At 46.5% G+C, this 17,594-nt stretch overlaps 1 protein-coding gene across 3 annotated transcripts in view; it reads left to right on the forward strand.

Moving 5' to 3' along the window:
• The window catches only part of LOC105453418 (zinc finger protein 845-like), a 56,459-nt gene that overhangs the window by 20,884 nt on the left and 17,981 nt on the right, over positions 1 to 17,594 (forward strand). The window lies entirely within an intron of this gene.

Raw genomic sequence — 17,594 nt, forward strand, 5'->3', positions numbered from 1 at the left:
CGACACACAAGTATTAAACCATCGCCCGGCTGTAGAGCGGCCGCTATAAAGCAAATGTTAACACCTTGGCTCCGCCGCCGCCGCAGCCGTCGCCGTCGTCGGTTCTCCTCTCCGTGTCCTTCCTCCGCCCCCGCCGCGCCGTCTCTCCTCGCCGTACATGCATTACCTTCTGTAACGGCGCCTATTCAACATCCAGCCACCGTCCTATTCTCACACCCGGCGTCCCCGAAGCCGAACGACCGGCCAGAAGTCTCGACATGCAGCCACGAACCACGAGGGTTTTGCTTAATGCCGCGATTCCGGGCCATTCCGAGGGATTACGTTTGACCGTCGTCGTTCGGGACACCCTTTAGCACGCGCTCCGCCGCTCGTGTACTGCTATTTTTTTCCGTTCTGATTCGTCTTTCAACAAAAGTTTCTCGTATCATTTCGCCTTATAAGATAATTGACGAATTCTGGAGTTGCGCTATTTTTAAATCTCTTAGAATAACGTACTATAAATTAGATAAATTGTTTCAGCTTTACCGATGCGCGATAAAGATTCTTGTGGGTACACTACCGAGACGCCATGACAAATAATTTTATCGGAGAATATCATTTTCATGTATATAATCCGGGCGGTTTACATTCGCGCTCGGATGAGTGCTCCAGCGCGGAGACCGCGGTTACGACGCCGTGTGGCGCGTCTTAAGAAAGTCGAAACTAGTTTTGTGAAGTTCCGACGAGTCTTCAAATTATTTAATCGACAAATTTTACGATCCTGCTCACCGGCTTATCCCCTCCCCTCCCCCCCGAAAATCACTCTCTACCGAGAGGCTCTCTCGGTATCATCACCTCGGCGGCAAACTCGGACCATCTCTATGCAGACACCCTATAATCTTCCTTCGGGGCTTAGCTTACTGTAGCGTGGTACGCGCGCGAGATCGACGTACCTGGAACTCGACATCTCGTTCCGTGCGAGAGGAGTTAGAAGTTCCAGCAAGCCACCTTGATTAGAAGCTCTCTCTCCACTCCTCTTCTTGTCGCTTCCACTTCGTCTTGTAACAGAAAAGGGCCGACCGGGGAAGGAGTATATGCGTCATCTCCTCTACGGGGGCCAGTTGGCAAGCCCGTTCGTTAGCTCCGAGATGAGGCGTGTTCGTGGAAGAATAACGCGCCGCGCGCGCGACAGTAAAGGGAGAGACCGCGATGAACGCGGTGTGATGGCGCGAGAGAAAAACCTTGTACAGGTGACAACTAGGAAGTCCCGCTTGACCTTTTGCCGTTAAGACGTACCTTAATTCTCGTCTACGCGGGAACTTCATCAGAAACTTCAGTAACATCTCTTTCGCATTTTCATTTTGATCCTTCCGCAGACCCTTCTGAGAATACCTTTTGTAATTTTTGAGATGTGCTTTGGAAAGTGTTCTAGTAATAGTATTTCATATCGCGTTATATTAATAAAAATATGAATAAGTACTTGTAAAACAAATTTTTTCTAGACATTTTAAACAATTCTTAATACTTCAAGGAAAGAACGATTTTGCTGGATACATATTTGAAAATGATTTTCGTTAATTGAACAATCAAAATAATTTTGTTGGAAAGTCAAACTGATTGGTAGAATATCAAAAAATGTTTTTTATGCTTATTATTTTCAACTGTTCAACAAAATTATTTTGATGGTCCAACAAGAATTATTTTCAGATCTAAAATTTGTAGACCTTATAGCAAAATTGTTCTTTCCGTGTTCGAAATAATCGCCGCAACACTATAGATCCTTTTTTCGCGATCGGAAAAATTGCACATTTAACGTATGAAAAAGTTACGATGTTTTTGTGCTTTCTGTAATGCTTTTTGGATAGCTGAATTCGCGAAAGAAAGCGGTGAGATTTTATCGCGTGCAGACACGATTTTTCGTAATGCGCAAAAATACCGATACGCATAAAGTTGAAGCCACGCGAGTCATATCGGTCCAGGTCAGCGCGCTGCGGTATGCGGCGGGGCAAAAAAGAATTGTAATGAATCGAGCGGTGGTTTAGCGTGGAGGAAAATAAAGGAAGAAACCAATTACGAGAAGACGAGAGCTTGCGCGCAGCGATGGATCGCGCATTAAGCGATTCCTAGAATACGCATGCATCTCTTGCGATGTATGCGCATATTCAAGATAGTATGTCATACGTGCGAGCTACTAACTGCACGATTTATTTCCTGCCGGGGCAAGAAATGGAAAAGGAGCAGCAAGAAGAGAGTCGCGAAAGGAATATACTCCCAAGACAGTTTCATATATACCGCTTGGGTTTTTTATTGAAATAATAAACGAAATTGCAACGAAAGAACGCTGATTGTAGACGACGACGACGACGAAATATTCTGTTGATTAAGGGAAGAGTATCACGCACTATAGTACTAATGAGCAGCAATGAAAAAAAAAGGAAAATTTAATTAAAAGAAATCTAATCGAGATGTACAAATGCCGATGCAAAACTGATCGGTGCCTCGGTCGGTTTTCGCGGCGATTAAAGACGGGATTTAACCGATTTTGGAATTTGTAGACGAGGTACGTCATTTCACACCTCTCTCGCAGAGTTATTAATGCACTGCCGATCAAACTTATCCCATCTCGCGGCAGAAACAGACAAAATGGCAATCCTACTGAGCGGGAATACGCGGCGAGAGCGCCGGAGTTATCGATAAAGTGTTCGGTTCGGCAACTTGTCGGACAAGTTGCCTAGCAGGGAAAATTAATGATGCCGCACATCAGTGCAGAAATACAAAACGGTAAAGTCGTGGAAAATTTTCTTATGCATGTGCGTTTACTTTGCAGTGATTTACGACCGTATATCTTCGATAGTCTCTTAGATCCAATTCTGAATTTTTCCTCGCGCTTCCCTCAAGTTAAATGGCTTTCCGTCTCGATCTCCAGTTTCCATTTTAACGCTCGACGATCTCAACACGAACGATTTAATTGTTATTCATTCATATCTTCGTGCCGTGCTTTGCGCGAGGACGCGACTGCTCCGAATAATCTAATTAACTCGCGACGGAACGTCCGGTGCCTCGCGATCGATCGTTCGGCGTTTCTGGTCTGACGATAACGCGATATTCCCATCCTTGTCGCAGAGAAGGAGGCGCAGAGGGTAGGTTCGTTACCTGTAGAACAAGACGCGTGCTCGCGTAGCTTGCTGCATATACAAGGGCGACGCAGCGCGCGAGGGCAAGCAAGAGGAGGAGGAGGAGGAGGAGGAGGAAGGGGGGGGTATAAAAGGAGCGTCGGGGCGAACGTGACGATGGCGGAGTCCGCGCGGTCTCTCCGCGGAAGAGTGGTGGCAAGGGGGGGAGAGGGTGGCAGCAGAAAAGGAGCACCACACGGTCGCGCTACGGGTGGCGAATCGTGGGGAGGGGGAGAGAATCCAGAAAGAAAGAAAGAAAGAAGGTAATTACGCGCGGAGAGACAGGCAGCTCCCGCGCAACCTAACCGATCGCCTAACCGATTCTCGGAATACGCGGCCGGCTCGCGATGTATGCGCATATTCAAGATAGTATGTTACATACGCGAAGCTACTGAACGTACGTTTCGCTCCTTCGTTCACCCCCGGTGTCCCGCCACCCTTCTTCCACCCGCTCGCCCTCCCGGCTCTCTCGGTCCGACAGGGCCCCGCAGGATCTTTCCCTGTCTCCCCCCCTTTCCGCTCTGCTCTCAGTCCTCCCCCCCCCCGTCCATCCTCCGGCAACCCTCTCTTACTCACGGCCTCACGACGTGTACGCGAGATCCCCAGAGGTATTTACATATATGGACCGCGGCGTGGTGCGCGCGTATCTTTTATCTCCCGTAGCAGTAATGGCGCGTCCACCTCCTCCTGGTACCTGGTCAAGTTTACATCGGCGTAGATAGGCATACTAGGTGAGATTGGCGTTACCTCCGTCCTACGTCCGTTGACGTCCTGGCCGGACGACGGTCCCGATATCGGGGAAAAAATACGATGGCGATGTACAATGTTTTTTCTTCGACGGAATAGTGAATTTATTACGAGCGCGAGCCTGTGTGCAGTGCGTTCATTGTGCTACACCTACTTTCACGGACGTAGATTTCTTCATTCAGATGGAAAACAATTTTTTCAAAATTTCTAATCAAAATTTTTTGTAAAACGTTAAAAAGTTACTGTGATTTGTTGTAATTTTGAACATTTAAGTGTAATCTTTGAAACGTCTTTAATGATATCAAATATCATTTTTATAAAGATGTTAGTCTTATTCAACAATTTTGCAATGATTGATTATATTCTATTTGTTTTTTATTAATTGACGCTTTATTCAAAGTTTTACATTTGTAATTATTTAATTTAGATGTTTTTATATTCGGTAAACAGAACTTTATGTCAGTTGATAAAAATTGCAACTTCAGCCGCGTTAGTTTTCACCAAGCATCATTAATGAAACGCGATGTCGTCTTTAGGGATCACCCTGTAGACACTTCGACGCGTCCCACAGGACCGCTCGTGCGCGACCGTTCCGGCGAGGAGGAGGCTTACTCCAGGATTCGCGTGGAAAGGGAGAGAAAGGCGGGAAGAGATCTCTCGGTGCGCTTCTCTCTTGCCGCGCCGAAACAATGAGACGCTGTTGCGCCGCATTCGTCGCATTCAGATGCATCGACCGTCTCTTGCTCGTGCACTCGCCCGCTGTGCGTACTTGCGCATGTATCCGACTTTAGACACAATCAAAATTCTACCGGTTCTCTCACACCAAGTTGAATACTCGAAAAAATAATTTTGAAGTGACATTTGTTGAGACATTTACTAAATAACATATCTCGCTGCGTTGATAGAAAAGTGGTACAAGTAAAAAATTAGCATCTTTAAGATACTGATGAGAAATCGATTTTAGGGTCGATTATCCTTTCGTTTTCTCAAAAATGCCAATTTTTTTTTACTCATGTCACGTCGTCACTTCTATCAAGGCAGCGATGTATCTCTGTGAAGAACTGTTGTCACGCCAATCCAGCATCCAACTATTATCTACGTTCTTTATATATGGCGAGTCTTTATAGAGACGAGTTTTATGTGAATTAGGTCCGGATCTGAAGTGACGTCCCCTGATTCTTCGGACGTCTTTCAGACTTCCACATTATTCGAGCAGTCAATGTCGCGTGTGTGCCGTCCCCGTCGACGCCGTGGCGACGGTCGCGATGCGACGCGACGCGACACGACGCGATGCAACGCGGTGGCGGTGGCGATGGTGGTGGTGCGTGCGTCGCTATATACACTGCAGGGTACGGTGTGTGGCACACGCGGTAAGCACACGGCCGTATGCAGACAGTTTAGTGGTGGCCGCGCCCCGCGAGTCCAGTTGTCGCGTGAAATATTGCGATTCATAAAATAAAACAGGCCTGCGGTCGAGGACGCGTACATATAGCCGCGCCGGCCGCTAACCGTCCTCTAGCCCTCACCCTCCGTCTCCTCGTCCCCCCCTCGACTCCTCCCGCCTCCGCGGCCGCCTCCTGTTCTCTTTTCGCCCTCTCTATACCCTTTCTCCATCGCGTTCTCTTCCTTCTAGCGTGGCCCTTCTCTTCGCTCGACTGGTGCGACACCCCCTCCCTTTGCCCTTTCGCTCTTTCTCCTTCTCGTCCTTTTTCTTTATCTCCCTCTCTCCTCCGTTCGTTCGCCTCCCCTCCTCCTCGGTCCTCCAACTGCATCGCTGTACCCAGCTCTTTATCTTTCTTTCCGTCGCTGGATTATCCATTGGGCACAATGGGTACGGAGGCTCCTGGGGAATCGTAAAAAGAGAGCGCAATCGAAAATATTTCGGGATGGTGGGATAAAATAGCGGCGGCGCGTAAATTCAGAAATGCCATTTTCTACCGGTCGGCAGTCCAGCGACGTTAATTGAGGAGTTCGTTCGCGTAATATGGAAAATAAGTAGTGACTTTGTCATGTAATGCCGGTATTAATGTTGAAACCTCTAACTATACGATCATCTTATGTTATTGTCATATTTATCATCACGCGATGACGTGGTTTTATTAAACTGACATTATATTGTCATCTAATTTTATTTCCTGATTTGATTTTATTTCTGCCTTCAATTGTCTATACCACTGGTGAAATATTTTTCAGAAATTTGTGAAAACCTTTTCTAGGTTTTTATTTAAATTATATTTTGCATATCTTATTATTGCATTTTATAGGTATGATTAAATGAAGTTATAAAATGCTGAGATACTATTATACGCATAATCGAGACTCCCGAAAATAGTAATGCGGGCCTGCTTGCGTGCACTCCGCTATCATTTTAGCCCTCCGCAAGGTTTCCTACTCCTCTCTTTTTTTTTATCTTTTCCTTTTCAGCCTTCTCCTCCTCCTCCTCCTTCTCCTCTCGTACGTGTTCGTACATTTATCCACGGTCGGCTGAAACGCCGCCAAGCCACAAGCGTCGTAACGCCGGCTTTTCTCGCGCGTCCAAATTTTTCGGCTACCGCTGCGACATTTCGTCGCGGAATCCGCACTTGCGGATGGTGCACTCGAGGATGGTTACGAAACGCGGCTTACCGTTGGAAAAACTCTTTCATAAGGATACCACGTTGTCAGAGCTATAATGTACAATAAATTATGTAAATATATAGAATGCAAGGGATTATATCTATACGTATACAAAATAAAATTCGTTGCTCGAATTTATGGTAGTAAAATTTTTGTTATTTATATACTTATTTATTTTTTTGACAAAAGTGTCATTATGCAATACGCTAAGATAATTTATAAGAAATTACAGTTACTCTGAAGGAATAATCATATTTACTTCACTCTTATAATAAGTTTAGGCGTGTGATTATCAGAAGAATATTATTAAGAATTTCTATCACTTTCTCTCATCCTTATCGTCGCAGAAACTTTAAAGAAATGGATTGTCAAAGTGTCACGATGGAAAAATAATAAAATACAAACCGTGAACCTTGGAAATGCCAAAACCAAAAAATACAGACGGGGATTAACCGCGAACATATATTAAATCGGTAGCCGTCATCGATAGCCTCGAGGACGAAGATCACGGAGGAGGCTGGATCGGGATCCAGCTTTCACGAAGGCGATCCTCCTTTCGGAGCGGGGCGGCGGGAAACGTCAACGTATATCGTACTTAAGGTGCTCCTCTGTTCCGGAGATTCCTCCTTTTCCGCCGACGAAATTAGCGGGGGACATGTTTATTGTAAATGAATCCTCTACTTCGCTGAGGCGGTTCGTGGAGGACTGCTACGTGTCCCAGGGACACGGCAGCGGACAAGGAGAGAATGAGAGAGAATTAGAAAGAGAGAGAGAGTCGTCAAGGGACAACGAGAGAGAGAGAGAGAGAGAGAGAGAGAGAGAAAGACGGGATAAGGGTAGTTCGGAGGGTGGTCGCGCTCGCGAGCGCGCGCTCGCCGCTCCGATTTATGCGCCCGTTACCGAGCCCTCTGGCGCAATTAAGCTCGCGTTATAATATTGTTGTTTATTCTGAGCCCCGACTGCGAAGCGTTAACCACCCCTACGTTTCGCCCTCCCGCGTCGTCCTGCCTGCGTCTCTACACCGGCTAGGCCACCCGCGCAACCCCCCTAATCTTCCTGACGCGGCGAGCCAGAAAGAGAAAGAGAGAGAGGGAAAGAGGAAAGGGGAGAGAGAGAGAGAGAGAGAGAGAGAGAGAGAGAGAGCGGGAGAGAGAAAGACACTCTCTCGCCTCGACTTTCAGCATCAGCGCCAATGCCTGGGCAGCTAACCAACCGCTCCCCCGGGGTATCGCCGGGAAACGAAGTTCCGTTTTGTTTGTTTCCGGCCGGTGCCGTCTTTGATTGGGAGACCCGCGTTAATTCCGAGTTATTCCGACGCGCGGTCACGTGTGCGCTAATGAAACCTACTTTCACGTGGGGAATAGCATGCGCGGCGCGGACGACACGGAGTTTATTGTGATTTGTGATTGCGCCCGATTAGAGGATCGTTACCGTATTCTCGCGCGCGACGTGGGGAATTTTCCCGAGACATTTTTTTTTTGCAGAATATAGCTGCGATTACGATTGTACGGCCAGCGTATTCTTGCGAGAGAAGATTAATTTAGTTGGAGTCATTCACACGACCGTTGATTTCGTTAGATATCTTGTTGGATATCGAATGTGAAATTAGATACAATCGTTTCTTGAAGTGGATTGACGATTTTTTTTTTTACTTTTATCCGTCCGTTTGTACATATAAATTCCAGATGTCGATAATTGATCGCGTGATCCACACAACGAGCTGAACCATTTCCAGTTTTATTTTACCGTGTGAAAACGAGCGTATATATAAATACAATTTCAGTAACACCCGTGAATCATTGAATTAAACCGGTTTTGCGACGGCAGCGACGGTGACGAAATCAGCATGCGGGATAAATTCTCGGTGGAAAATAAGTTTAAGTCAAGATTTCGATATCGGCGATTTTTTAAAAAGCCAAACAGGCTCGTGTAGTAATGTATAACTATAAAAATATCTCTCAAATTTCCACGGTCAAGTTTAAAGATGAGCTTGAAGCGAAGAAGAAATAAAGATTTCTCCTTCACTTATAAACATAAAAGACAGACGGAGTGAGTGCCATATTTTGAAAATCATTTATTGCGCATGATACATACGTTAGCTGACATTTATGGCCTATAAAAAAAAACCGTATAGCATATATATATATATATATATATATATATATATATATATATATTCTACACTTTGTTCACAAATAAACGTATATTACGGAGGAAAGTAATCTTTTCTCAAGATTTTATATTTGACACTCGGAGCTTTCTCTTATCTCCCAAGTCTTAAGACATCGGAAAGAAACATTGTCGCGGTCGCTGTCGCCGAGTCTCGAGAGAAAGAGATGCCGAAGTTCAGAGCCTCGCGGAGCGTCACTTGAGATGCAATTAACGAAGAGAGTCGTCCAGGTCGTTTGATTCGACTATAAAGGACGACAACGGCGAGGAGAGGAAGAGGAACAAGAAGAAGAAGAAGAAGAAGAAGAAGAAGAAAAAGATACGGGAGAAGAGGCGGTGGCCGAGGAAGAAGAGGGGGGGAGGGGGAGGAAGAGGAGGAGGAGGAGAAGGCGAGACGGACGATGCACGAAACGTAAATACTTGGAGCTGGCCGAGCACTCTCGACCTGCTAAGGTGGGTGGAATCGACGATTCCAGCCAGGACGATGGCTGAGGTGGGATCGTGATGGGCCGTGATGGCGGTGTGGTCGTGCAACGATGCCGAAGAGGAGGCCGGACCGGAGTGAACCGAAGGTGATGCATGGCCGACGGTTCCTACGGCGGGGCCGCGCTGCAGACGAAGAAATAAAGAATAAGAAGAATATCCGCTTCGCCGGGTCCAGAGCCGGCCCCCTGGAGCAAACGCTGTCATAACTCAATCCCACCTTCGTCCGCTCGTACGTCCGTTACGTCCGTCCTGCACCGGTGCAGGTTGCACCTGCATTTGTCTCTCTCCTCCGCCGTCATCTTTCCCTTCCCCCTTCCTTCCCCCCTTCCCCCCTCCCTTCCCACCCCCCTCTCTCCCCGCCTCGACGTTCCCCCCCTGTCGTATCTCACGTATCTCCCTTCTCGTCGAGGGCTGATCTTGATCATGGCGAAGTACGAGCTCGACGTGGAGCCATCGGGATCCTGCCTCCTTGCTCATTAGATTCCATCGATGCTCTTTTTTTCCACGCGGCTTTCTCGTTACAGAGGGTGAACGGAAGGGGGATTATAATACGTTGCGCGCGAATTACGACCGCGAGCGTACGCGTGACTTCTTTCTTCTTCTTCTCTCTCTCTCTCTCTCTATTTCGTTTTCATTATTATATTTTTATCGTGCTCTATTATTTTTCTCAATTGCTGACAACGGCATCATCAAGTTGAATTCTTGGTAATGATAATAATCTATACACATTCGCTTTCATATTATTTCTGCCTTTTACTATTTTATCTGTAATATGTACTTACATTTCTGGGAGATCTATTAATCTAGAATCTAAATAATATTCTAGAACATTTTACTTTGTCTTAATTCTGAACTATATATAATACATGCAGAAATCACGTTATACTAGTTCTTCGACTGACAGAAACGACTTTCATTAGCGACACTTGAAGAGCGCAAAAATACAAATCTTCCTTTTTTATGATTTACTGTCAACGCAATGAGAAGAGCAGTGGAATTTGATTAAAGAAGATTGGCATGAAACTTAAAATGCTAAAAATAAAGATAAAGCATATAACGTTAAAAGAGCTGGTTCACAATTACGTCATCTGCTCTCCGAACTGCGATCAGCCAATATTCATATAGAAAGTCGACGGGATCAGAAATATAATAGCCCGAGTTATACACATATATCACAAAAATGTGTCCTATTGAGGACGCGCGTGTACAGTTCCGAGGAGCTACGGACACTAATCAGCCTCGTTCGTTCGCAAGAGATCTACGATTTATGCCTCTTTATATCTCGTCAGTCGAGTTTCGTTGGAAACCCGAAACGGAATTGCGGACCGGGGCCGGAGGCGAAGCACGCGGGGGAAAAAACGCCGCGTCCCGTGGCGGCGCGCGGGCCCGTTCTAAGCGCGAAGATACGTCAGTGACACACGAATCGAAGTTGAACAATACGGCGAAGTCGTGCATAAATCATCCGCGGTAATAAAGATCCACTTGTCGTGGCCGGATATTTATGAATCGCCCTCGGTTCTCCGCGCGCCAAGAAGAGAATCACCTTTTAGCTCTCGCGTCGGTCCGGATGAACGATCGTCCGATTTCGAGATAATCGAAGAGGTCAGGGGCGGAGGGGACTAGGGCGCGGACTTAGCGGGCCGGGAAGACGCAGAAGAAGAGAGGCAGAAAGGTAAGACGGCCGGGATGGAAGGGGTGGAAGGGAGGGAGGGGGCGAAGGGCCGCAAGGGGGCGAGTGAGGAAAAAAGGGGGCCGAGGGAGGAGAAGACGAAGAAGAAGAAGAAGAAGTCGACTCGAGAGTCGTTGTGTAGAGGCCGCAGACCGACAGACCGAGCGAAGGACCGCGAGGCCATAAATACCTCAGCGCGTTCAGCCAATTAAAACAAATCATTTTAATGCGCAACCTTTTTAATTAATGCCCGTGCTCGCTCGCTCCCATCCGCTTCCCTCCTCCGCGCGCGCGCGCGTAGTACACGATCGCTTCGGAGCCGCGCGGCTCTCCTGCCATTCCCATCCCAGAGCGATCGGGGAGAGCTATATTAACTTATACGTCACTATATCCCGCCTGACTGTATCTTTCCTCGCGCGCAGTACATGCCCGCGTTTACTGCGGCCCCGGCCGAGCCGAGTTCCGACCGGAGGCGAGCCAATCTAGCGCAGCCGCTATACTTAGCTACTTGATTTTAATTACACGAATTTTCGCTTCGGCATTACGAGTCGCACCGCTTTTTTTCTCTCCTCCGTTTATGCCGTTCATTTTTATTCCTCTCTTCCTCTGTTCTCTTCACTTTTCCGTACCTCTTTTCGTCCGACACCGATCAGTCCCTCCATCTGATGAGATTTTATATTTTATTGGTCGCGTATATACTAGACGGAAGCAACAACTCCGCCGTCCAACCGGATAAAGGAACGTCGCGATTTTTTATTATGTTCTCCGATCTGCTGACTCAAGGATGGGACCGTTAAACGCTCTCGCACTTGATGATCAACGCTTTCCTGTTTAATTACACGTTTCCAGATCGGTGACTCGCCGACCGGGCGCGGTCTCGTGTGTTACACATAATTTTCCGGAGGAATCGAGTGTGATGCTAATATCGCCGTTACTTTGAGCAAGAAGTCGCAGTTTATTTGCGAGTTGAACGACGATTCAGCTTTGGAAATTAAAGAGAAAATCGCTGTAGACCGCGTGGACGGGAACGTATGGCAGATCTGTATGGCAGATTAAGCTGAAGACTTTCTTCCTTATGTGAGAGATTCAACGTAACGTAGATTACACCTATAACATATATAAAAAAAAGAAATAACTGTGACGCAAGTATTAGAGGGAAGAATATATTTATTAAATCTTTTGAAATATACGTTATTATAAAAATTGAAACATAATTATTAAAAACCAGTAAAACCACATATGCATAATATTCGAATTAATTATTGAAACATTTTTTAAGCTATCGATTATTATACCTACTTGAAGTCGATCTTTTCTCAACAAAAATTTAAGACACTCACAGTTTTTGATTTATTAATAATTAGAAACAAATGGCGAATTATATTGTACTATTGTTATTCTACACAAATTTTTTCAGATTTCTAATTGCTAAGAGATAGGAATAATTTTTAGAAATATTTTTCAATGTTTTAATACGCACAGAAAAAAAGATAATAATCTTATTTTTCTTCCTATTAACACTCTTATCAAATCTAATCAATTTCTAAGGGCAATCGCTTTCTAGCAGAAACATAAATAATATTCTTAAAAATTAGTTGTCTTCAGGCTCTGGATAGTCATCGTTCGTCCCTGCATAGACCTTGCGTAGGGTACCGTGCGGATGCCGACGAGCGAAGATCTTAATCGTCTTATGAGGTTCCGCGATCATAAAGCTGAATTACCGACGTAGACGGAGCGAAGATTGTAAAATTATTGCCGTTTATTCGAAACCGTAAATGTTACTCGGGGTTTTTTTTGTACGCGAGGCATCATAGTTACTTACGTGCCCTCGGCGAGTGGTTGCAACGAACGTATATATATTAGATTTGTTCGAGCTAATTTCTGATATGGGATGATAAACCGGTTACACGACTCGTGTAATTAGGAAGGGGAGCTCGTCGGCTCGTTGTTGGATTCCTCGCGAATGACGGCGCGATGATTCGATGCTGCGGAATGATCGGATTTTGACGAATAAGATGAATACGCCCTAATCTGATAGGAAAGTTTTAAAAGCGGGTATATTAATGCTAATTAACGTTAGTCACTACAGTACTAATTCTGTCGACCATAACGCAAACACATTTAATAACAGATGGTGGTTAAATGAAGCCAATCGGTGATCACGCAATTTCAACATTCCTGATGCGTACGAAAATCTGAACTTTATTCGACACCAAAGGAACATGCGATAAAATTAATATTTTTATTCGACAGAAAAATTTAAGTCGTTTCGCAAGGTTTTGTTTATTTATTTTACCGGGGTTTCGACGTTGCGTCCACCCCATAAATCGGTCGAAGCTATTAGCTCGCGCTTCAGCGAGGGACAACGAGGACGATCTCGTGCACGTCGTGTCGTGTAGCTCGCTACACGCGGCTACAAAATGCCGATCAACGAGCGCGTGAGGTAAAGTGAAACCTTAGCTTCGCCCGTCGTCACTTTTACTGCCGCGGGACCTGGGCGGAATAAAAAGCGTTAAAAACTCGCGCGGAGCGCTATAAAGTCGTCAGGCCGTTAACGGCCGTAGCGCTCGAGCCTCCGAAGGGATCGCGTGACCCTGAAGGAGGTGGAAGAGAAGGAGGTGGCGGCGGCGGCGGCGGTGGTTCGCGAGGCCGTCCGGAAATCGCGGCCGCCCTCCCACAAGACATCGAGTTTCTCCCGAGTTCCTCGGGAAAACGTTCCCGCGCGCGTCATCGTCGACGCGCGGCCGTTTAACGCGCGACGCGAATGTAACGGCGATCACGCGGCGACACGAATTAGACTTTCAGATGGCGACCGGCCCTACAGGCCGCCGCCGGCGACGGCGACGGTTCGGTACGTATTTCACGAGATGACGGCGGACGTCGCGCTAAATCATCCGCCCGGTGACCGCATCCGCTTGCCCAATCGAGCGACTGGAGGAGCTCCCCTTAACGACCTCTTGTCACGCCTGCGACATTCCCGGCCGAAAAACGCGGAGTTAGGATGCCTGGCATCCTTCTCCTCCTTGTCCTCGCCTCTTCATTCTTGCTCCTTCCTCTCCTCCTCCTCTTCACTCTCTCTTTCTCGCGCCGATATTAATATTGTTCTATCAGAATTCCAGCGGGACCGCACTCCCGCCAGGCTTTGCGCGCGTGTAGGATTTCTCAACGATTTCTCATAATTCAAATGCTGGGTGAAGCGAGCGAGATCGATCCTTATGGATCCTTATGAATGGTGACGCCGGGACTTTTGAATAGATTTGGATTCTCTCATATAGGGGACCGACATCACGCGCAAATTTTTAAGTGATAATATTTAATGAAAATTATATCGTCGAACACTTTCATTGCTATATGAATTTTAATTTTTTAGTACCATGTCTTGTATCAATTAAGAATACAAGCGCAGCCCTCTTCGGGCCAGTAAATCCTAAGTTTTCTGTCAAAGAGAACATTCTATCTAACACCTTTGAGTATCGAGAATACAGCATCTTGCTCACATCACTGCGCGCTACAAGCTCATCCGACGGAATCGATAGCTCGTCGATTAAGCCGAGAATGAGATTTCTTCACGCGCTTCGCTCGTACGCCAGACTGGATTCCGCGTATATTTCGCGTTTCTCCTCGCGAGAGTTTGCGTTATACTTGCGAAAGGGATATTTCTCAAGGCGCCACGGCGCGGCGCGATGTGAGAAAATACGACTTTACGCGCCGCGCTGTCACTTTTATCGCCGGCTTCAATCCGGCGGAAAAGTCTTGTCTTCGGATATGCACGGCTGTCATAATTCACTGCAATTACGACGTTCATGAAGCGGGCCTTGAACCGATTCAGCCGCGTAGGAAACTCCGATACAGTCACTCCTGTCATTAATTTCTATCAAGGAAACGAGGCCCCGCGCGAGTGCCGAGTAATCTCTTTTGATTTTATTGTAACGAGGATTTTATTATTTCCGTGGTGCATGATGCGCTGTGAAACAAGGAACGACCGCTTCCATGGCTAACTAAATTTATGTATCTTCCTTACGAGCGCCGCACGAAATGAAACGTACGTACATCAACATTCTCGCTTGATAGTTCAGGCGCTACGAACGAATATACTAATTGGACGGTTTTTTGAATTCGCAATTAAATTCAATTTTAAACTTGCATTTAATTAGACATGTATCTGATATGTATAAGAGAAATCACTGGTGATCTCCCATTCGCCGCTTTACATTACTCGGCAAGTTTTTTTAAATCAGAACTTTTACTCGGAAATTATCTTCTCGCAATGGTGTATCGCTACGTCCGTGTGCGTAATAAATTGTTAACGCCGCCGGTGATCTTTTTTGACTTCTTTACATTTTATTTATACTGCCAATTGAAATATCGTAATAATAAATACACAGCCACCGGATAGAATGCGAGGAGTGAGAGAGAGAGAGGGGCCGGGACTCCTCGTGCGTGATAAAAGATACGATGGGGGAATCAAAATATCCTTGCAATCAAAGGAGCCGAAAACGCTTAATCCATCGGGCATAAACTCCCGAATATTATGATGCCAAACGGCTTAGCGTTGGGAAGGATTTAACATTTCCGCAGAGCATATTTTAAGGAATCTTCACACTGGCAAGGAAACACGAGATTTTATCCACTCATCCTTATCGTGAATTTGTTTATCTATATTATATATACATGGTCAGTCGTTAATCCTTCTATTGCTTGATTTTTATCGTTGTACCGAATGCCATTGGAGTCACCCACCGCTGACTTCATAAACAATTCCCGTTCTTACGCCTTCGGCTTATTTCTCCGTTGCGAAATGGATTCGACAAAACGAAAGAGAAGAGTTGTAAATCTCTGCTCGTACATTATGACCATGTGTCCCGCGTCTTCCTAACCATTTTCGTGTCAGAATCCCGCTATAACGACGATGATTAGACATTCGACTCGATTCGACCGTTTCTCGAGAGGAGAAACCGTCGAGAAACTACGGTAATACGTCACGGCGAACGGAAGCTGCGAGGCGCGTCCTTGGACGATCGTGCGCGCGACATCTTCGGAGAGGTCCGAAATCCGATATGACGAAGCAAGATCACACGTCTTCGTGACCCTTATCTTTATCCTGCTGTCGCACCTGATTCGCACGCAAGCGAAAGCGCGCGTAAGCGCACGCGAGAGCGCGCCAATGGATACCTGGTACCGCGCGCGGCGTCCCTGGGTCCTGAGACAGGCCTCGCGCGACTACCTGGCTCGCAGGTGCACGCCTGCGGTCGCGTCCGCGGGCTCGTGCGAGGGCGTGTGTATCCCTGACATTGTAAAACTCGGCGTTTACACTTGCGTAGCCGATTGGATAGGGCCGGCTCCCTCTAGGACGGCCCAGATCCTTCAACAGCCTCGTCTTCCTCTCTCCTCGCCGATCATCTTGTCTCCGTGGCCCTCTCGTTCCCTCTCGCTTTCTTTCTCGTTCTCTCAATCCTTCTCGCTCCCTAACTTCGGCTTCGAGTTCACCTCGATATCGTCAAACTGCCATCTCAAAAAAATCCATGTTCTCCAACCTGCTACCGCAAGCGCCTTCTTCCGGCCGCGTTTGGCTTCGAGATCCGTCGATCGGGTGTACCGGACGACGGAGGAATATACCGGAGATACGTATACGGAAAAAGATCGCGACGCCATGTTCGAAAATTAGCTACCGATTTCGATAACGTCGCGCGCTCGGGTATTACATTTCTGCGATGATGTACGTCGGTTCCTTTGACTATATAAATATGGACTGCTAGTCCCCCACTTTTACTATGTAAAAGACAAATGCCCGCGATGTCGCCGAGCTGAATTATTGATTGAAAAATCAAACTTCGATTTTTAGGCTCCACCCCAGTCAGTAAAAAAATGTTAAACGTATCAAAATGTATCAAATGTTATGTTGAAAATTGATTGATGAAATAGATTTTGACAAATGACTTAAATACACAAGAAAACACAAGAGAAATATGTGTTGTCAGATATTGAGTGAAGATTGCATCAAGCACTTCCTGTTAAAGACATATACCCGTAAAAAATACGAAATTACTTTTTACTCAACCTAATAAATGTTTCCGTATGAAGTAAGAAAATTATTCTATTGCTATAGCCTTATCAAAAAGACATGAAATTTTCTTTTTGCAAAAAAAAACGACAAGTTAATTTTCTCAGAGTTTACTTGCACGACGATAATTTTTATTAGTGACACGCGTTAGATTTAAAACGAGTCAGGCAGATTGACGCACGTGTACGCGTCGCGATCGCGAGTCGGCCGTTAATTAAAAGTACCGCCACGTGTTTATCGCATTTACGAGCTCGCCCCGGCTCTCGGGCTTCCGCTAATTCAAGTTGCTCTCGAACGAACGCGGGGCGCGGAATGCTCGTTTCCATCTAATTATAAAGCAGCCGTATTGCACTCGTATCTCACTTGCGCGGTTAAAGGATGGGGAATTCCGTGCACGGCGGACGAGGCACGCGGCAAACGTACGTACAGAACCTAGAGATCCGGCCTCAATACGTCTTGTTGACTCACTTAGCGCAACACGGCAAGTTCACTAACCGTATAGATCGTCACCTCCTAGTAGGAACTATTTAAAGTGCGGTGCGCGCTGCGCTCCTCTCTTCTTCTCCGTTTCTGCTCTGCTCTGCCCTGCCCTCCTCTCCTCTTCCCTCCGCTTCGCCGGCGGCAGTGGGCTGATATAAGATGCAACAGCTGCGATCGGATCGTGCGGCGTGCGCGAACCGGCCGATGGTCGCCA

The sequence above is a fragment of the Wasmannia auropunctata genome, unplaced genomic scaffold (assembly GCF_000956235.1).
Source record: "Wasmannia auropunctata unplaced genomic scaffold, wasmannia.A_1.0 LD336000.1, whole genome shotgun sequence".
NCBI lineage: Eukaryota > Metazoa > Arthropoda > Insecta > Hymenoptera > Formicidae > Wasmannia > Wasmannia auropunctata.